Source organism: Mus musculus, chromosome 5 (assembly GCF_000001635.26).
Source record: "Mus musculus strain C57BL/6J chromosome 5, GRCm38.p6 C57BL/6J".
In the NCBI taxonomy this organism is placed as follows: domain Eukaryota; kingdom Metazoa; phylum Chordata; class Mammalia; order Rodentia; family Muridae; genus Mus; species Mus musculus.
The window spans coordinates 140,845,126-140,851,864 of record NC_000071.6 but is presented as its reverse complement, the minus strand read 5'-3'; positions in this window follow the sequence as shown (position 1 = coordinate 140,851,864).

Below are 6,739 nucleotides of genomic sequence, written 5' to 3'. Positions count from 1 at the left end.
AAAGATCTTGCCAGCTAATCCGAGATGACTCCAGTACAGCATCACACCAGTAGGATGGATCAAAGCCCCTCCTGGGACAAATACTAACAAGTTAAGTCCTCAACTGCCAATAGCTATAACCCCTTGTGTTGTCAGTTACACTGTCTTTGAAAGAGAGAAATCTGAGTCCTATTCACTAGTATCTGTGATCATGTTACAGGAAAAAGGACAGGTGAACTTGCATAACTTTGAAAAAACAAAACCATCTCTAAAACAAAGGTCATTTGTATTTGTACCAGACACTTGAAGATGGAATGAGAAAGTTAGTGAGTATAAATGGGAAGAAAGGGACATTTGGCCTAAGTATCAAAGGGTGAACAGGAGCTATTTGAGCTGGGTATCAAAGGATGAACAGGAGCCACTTGGGCTGTGTATCAAAGGGTAACTAGAAGCTTCATAGGCAAAAGAAGAAGGAAACAGAAGGGCATGTTCAAGGAGAGCAGGAACAAGACATAAACATGGATAATTTAGGAACCAATTTTAGAAGTTTGGTTTGAGCATGAGGTATCAGTTCTCCTCAGATTCATTTGTTTGAACTCCGTGAAGCTAGTTGGAGATGTTGTGGAACCTTTAGAAAGTAGAACAAAGCAAGAAGTATATCTCATGTTGGAAGGCCTGAAGGTTATATTCTGGGCCCCAGTTCCAGCCCAGGTTCTTCTGGTCCACTAAAATCTGAGGAGTCCCAGCCAATACTCCTACTACCATCAACTTCATCACACTTCCCATATCACAATAGACTAAACTCACTCAAACCATGAGCCAAACTTACCCTAAGCTGCTTTGTTGGGCATTTGACACAGTAGTGAGAAAAATAACTACCAGGTATATTTTAGAGAATTCATGCAGGTAAGACCATGTTAATTATAGTACATTGTTACCATGGCACCCAGCACTGCCTCTCAATGGCTAGAACAGCCTCCTCTGGCCACAACAGATGTCTGTATTTCTTTTCCAGAAGAATGAGCCCTAATTCATGATGATGGTTACCTGGGTGGTTTTGACATACCCTAAATTAAGTCTTCAGATTCCTTCTGTACTAAAAAGCTTTGCCACATGCTTTGCAGCCTAAAGGCCTACTGAGCTATGTCTCTGTATTATTAAGGGTTCTTTATTAATATAATTATTTTTACTTTATTTATATGCATGTGTCTGTGTTTATGTGAGTATGTGCCATGTGGTTACAGGTGTCCTAGGAGGGTAGACAATTGTGTCAGTTCCCCTGAAGTTGGGGGTTACAGATGGTAATAAGTCACCCAAAGTGGGTGCCAAGTACTGAACTTAGGTTCTCTGGAGAGCAGAAAAAAAATCTTAACAGCTGGTGCCAGGGTTCCCTAGAAGCCCAGAAACAAAAGAATGAATATATATTACAGAGAGAATTTTGTTTTGGTTTTGTGATTTTTTTATTAGATATTTTCTTTATTTACATTCCAAATGCTATCCCCTTTCCTAGTTTCCTCTCTGAAAGTCCCCTATCCCCTTCCAACCTCCTGCTCCCCAACCCACCCACTCCCACTTCCTGGTCCTGGCATTCTCACAGAATCTTCAAAAGACCAAGGGCTTCTCCACCCATTGATGGCCGACTAGGCCATCCTCTGCTACATATGCAGCTAGAGACATGAGTCTCACCATGTGTTTTCTTTGATTGGTGGTTTAGTCCCAGGCAGCTCTGGGGGTACTGGTTAGTTCATATTATTGTTCCTCCTATGGGGCTATAGACCCCTTCAGCTCCTTGGGTACTTAAGAGAGAATTTATTAAACTGGCTTTCATGATAGGAGCTGGGTAATCCAACAGTGGTGGTCTGTATGCTGGAGAGTTTGGGAACCTGGTAGCTCCTCAGTGTATGCAACCAGGTGTTTCAGCATTCCCAACCTGATATTCCGGCCTGCCAGAATACTGGTAAGCTGTGTGTCTTCAGCTCATGTGGGAAGGCTGAAGAAGCTAGATTCTAGGGTTAGTAAAGGATAGCTGTAGCAGCAGCAGAAGCAGCAACAGAGTAGACTCAAAATCAAGGAGGAAAGGCAGATAGGCAAAGCACTGCTTTCTGGGGAAGGTCTTCTCCTATCTGTTAATCCACTATGGTAACGGCCCAGCCAGTGGAAAGTCTCTTAGTTGGTTCCCTCAACTTAACAATCAAGATTAACCAAAGCAGACCCCACTCCTCTATTCTGCTGTGACACTGAGAACAAACCTTGGCTGGAGTCTGACACGTGTGGAATGAGGAGGTCACACGTGGCTGATGGATGGTGCTGCTCAGGCTTCCGTGGGAATGAGGACAGAGGGCAAGCCTGGAACCTGCATAGCCTCAGACTCTCTCCCTCCAGTCTTCTGAATGTGAAGGTGCTGGTGATCCTGGGACTCTGCATTTCTTGGAAATATGGATGTGGGTGGGGTGTGGGGGATGTTCATGTCATGCAGGTGTGTGGAGATCAAAGACAACATCGGGTATCATTTCTTAGGCACTTCCCACCTTGTTTTATTGAGACAGGGTCTCTCACTGTTCCTGAAACTTGCCAATTGAGCTAAACTGGCTGCTCTATCTCTACCTCCCCAATGCAGGATTAGAAGTGTTCCCCATGATGCCCTGCTTTTTATATGAGGTCTAGAAATCAAACTTAGGTCCTCATGCCTGTGAGGCAAGTGCTTTATTGACTGAGCTATCATCTCCCCAGCCCCAGAATCCAGGTCTCTAATAGGCATCTGGGAGGTGCTGCCTATCGATGGAGCTCTCACTACAAGCCTGTCCTGGAACATGAAGCCAGCCAGCCCAAGCAGAAGGGTCAGAGGACCAGAAAAGGCTTAGACAGCATTCTCAAAGCAGTCTTTGGTCCTAGGCCTGCCTGGCTGAGCCAGGCTTTAAACATAAACAATACAGGGCTGGAGAGATAACTCAGAAGTTAAGAACATTGCCTGCTCTTCCAGGGGTCCTGAGTCAGTTCCCAACAACCACATGGTGCATGGTGGCTCACAACCATCTGTAATGGGATCTGATGCCCTTTTCTGGCATGCAGGTGTACATGAAGATAGAGCACTCAGACATGAAAAACATAAATTACAACACACACACACATACACACACACACACACACACACACACACAAGCAGTACAGTCGAGGGAGAGGCCTAATAGTCACAGAGTACCCAGTTCTCAACCTGGTATTAATAGATACAGTAATGGTGGGCAGTGTCCTCTCTCCTCAGGCTCCCAAGCTTCGGTTTCTCCAGCTGCCCAGTGAAATGGTTTAGTGAAACTAGCTAGGGGGTCTCTAAATTCTGCCGGCTTCGCACGCCATTACAGAGCTTACACAAATGTCCCTCCAGACCTTCCCAGGCCTCAGAGTCCCACCTGTCAGTTCATGGTGGACAGAGACTTGCAAGGGCCAAAGTCACAATCAGTTAGTGGTGTAAAATAAGGATAAGAAGTTAGGTTGTGCCCCTGCCTGGCCTACACTGGGCACAGGCAGGTATGGCCCTGTGATGTGCAGGAAAACAGGAGCGTCAGGACATCCCCAGAGAATAGGTGTTGACTTTATAGCCAAAGAGAGGGCTGAGACATGGACAAAAGGGTTAGTTATAACCACAAATAAAACATAGATAGATAGATAGATAGATAGATAGATAGATAGATAGATAAACTCTGCTTCATTAGGGCAGGGTGTGAGAAAAAAAGGAAGTTCTGGACTTTCCCTGGCTATTGGAATATTTTATTTTATTTTATTTTATTTTATTTTATTTAGTTATTTGATATATATGATGAGTACAATGTAGCTATCTTCAGACACACCAGAAGAGGGCATCAGATCCCATTACAGATGGTTGTGAGCCACCATGTGGTTGTTAGGAATTGAACTCAGGACTTCTGGAAGAACAATCAGTGCTCTTAACCTCTGAGCCATCTCTCCAACCCTGTTGGAATATATTCTAGATTTCAGTTATATCGGCTGGAGGCTGGATAGGACAACCTAGCCTGAGAAATACCTGGAGGGGGCTCCTGAGGCTTGAAGCCTGAATTGTAAGCTAAGCCCTAGCACAAGTAGCTGGACTAGGCCCCTGGGAGAGATGGGGATGGGACAGGTTTGCTCCCCCAGAGCCAGCTGAGGACTACTGTTCAATCTGGGAGGTTTGCTGATGTTGATGAATGGCCCTGTGCAGCTGGTCTTTCAGGAGGCCTAGGCCGAATCTGATGGGTGGTGGCTGGATGATGCCAGAGAGTCTCAGCCTCATTGTTCCCCACTTATACAGAGAGAGAGGTGGGGGTAGACTCTGTAGCGTTCTCATCTACAGCTGTCTAGCCCAGTGCTTAAGATGCTGGTCACACCTGTCAGGTTCTGGGGGAGCAAACCTAGGTAGGTGCTAATGAGAACAAACAGCAGGCTGCAAGCAGAACTCAGAAAAGATTTCTCCCAGTGCCCAGGACACAACAGAGCTTAGCAGTTTCTGTGTGTGGCGTGAGCGACCTCTGGTGGTTATAAATAGAATTTCAACCAGCGACTCCCCAACTCCTCCAAGGTTCTCTAGGGGAAAGTTGGGCCACCAGTGAGGGGAGCAGGAATTTCGCTGGTGCCTGAGGACCTGGCAAGGATGCCTAGGTGTGAGACCACATCCTCTCCCAGTCAGAAGGCTATTCATTCATTTACTCATTCATTCCTCCAGCATTTACTGAGTGCCCAGCATGAGGGATAGCTGGAAGAACATCATGACAGAACGTGCACCTAAGAGAGAATGGGAAATGAGTGTGTACATAGTAGGTACTTTTTCAGGATGGCAAGATGATCAGTAAGTACAGACTCCTCCTGCCAAGCCTGAAGACCTGAGATTAATCCCTAAGACATACATGGTCAAAGAACAGAACAAACTCCCAAAAGTTGTCCTCTGACATCCACATGAGCTCTGGAGCACGTGAACGCAGATCTACACATGCAGACAGTGTTTTATTGTCAGAAAGATGATACTCTCAAGCCTGGCATGGTGGCAGAACTGTGTAACCTCAGCACTCTGGGGACTGAGGCAGGAGGATCATGAATCAACTAAACCAAAAATGTCCAGGCCTCAGGAAAGGGACAAGAAGCCTGGACTGGAAAGGACAAGGAGACGAGGCTCAAAGGCAAGTGAGTCACCATCTGAGAAAGGGAAACCATTTGCTATGTGTCCCACAGAGATCAAAGTGGCAAACACATGGTATATTCATCCCTGGGCCCTGAAACATCTCAGTGCCCAGCCAGCATTGCCAGGAACAGGCCGTCCCCTCTGCCCAGGTCACTTGCAGCCCCAGCATGGGTAGGATCTGCTGGCCTCCATCCCCAGCTCTGCCCAGAGGCCTGGTTCTCAGAATACTCCACTGGTTCATGGAAACAACCCAGTATCAGCTCTTCTGAACAAGAGGACCTGGATTTTCACCATCTCCCAGTGTACAGCGATGCTTCCGGGCACTGCCTCAAGTGGGTGTCACGTTCTCGACGTCACCAGTTGTCACCATCTCACGGGACTAGGAAAGAGCTCGAGTACAACCTGTTCCTACGACTAGTTGGTGGCAGAGATCAGGGAGACCAGGGAATACTTGATTCCCTGTGATGTCACCATGTGTGTGATGTGGCCTTAACCTCAAGGCAGAGATTCATAGTAGACAGATATTCTGCACAGCAGCAAGTTAACTGTTGACTGAAAAAAGAAAAAGTAAAATACAACTTTGCTGTTAGAAAACCGCACAGAAGCTAAACCTGGAAGTGCAGGCTTAATTACTATTCCAGCTACATCTAAGGTAGGAGGATTACAAACATCTTCCTGGGCTGCACAGTGAGTTCAAAGCCACCCCAGACCACTACATGAGACCCTAACTCAAAGCTTTAAAGCGAAGGCTGGCATGATGCCTTAGTGTGTAAAGGTACATGCCACCAAGCTGATGATCTAAATTAGATCCTAGAAGCTACATGGGAGATGGAGAAGACCAACTCCTGAAAGCTGTCTGCTGATGTCCATATGCATGCTGTGAGTGCTCTCCCCACCCCTAAATAAATATTGAAAACTAAAATGAAGAGCTAGTGAGATGAAAGATGCTTGCTGCTAAGTCTAACAAATTGGATTTGACTCCTGGATCCCAAATAGCAAAAGAAAGGATCGACTCTCACAAGCTGTACTCTCACTTCCATAGACATGCCCTCCCTACATACACACACACACACACACACACACACACACACACACACACACACACACACACACCATTAATTAATTAGTAAAGCTAAAAAGTTGAAAGAAAACTGGAAATGTAGCTCAATGGTAGAGCTCCTGCCTAGAATCCCCCAGTGAGGGACTGGGGTGTGGCTCAGTGGTAGAGCACCTGCCTAGAATCCCCCAGTGAGGGGCTGGGGTGTGGCTCAGTGGGAGAACCCCTGCCTAGAATCTCCCAGTGATGGGCTGGGGGCGTGGCTCAGTGGTAGAGCACCTGCCTAGAATCCCCCAGTGAGGGGCTGGGGTGTGGCTCAGTGGTAGAGTCCTTAGTTAGAAAGTACACAAGCCAGCATCACAAAAAGAGACAGACGGACAGACAAAAGCTTTGGGGTTTTGTTGTGTTTTTTATTTTTTGTTTATTTTTTGTTTGTTTGTTTGTTTTCTGCACTGTAACTTAATTGGTCCTTGCTGGTGCAACTTCCTGGAGGCAATGTTCAAGGGTCTGGGTTTGAAGGCCTGGCTGTCTGCATTGGA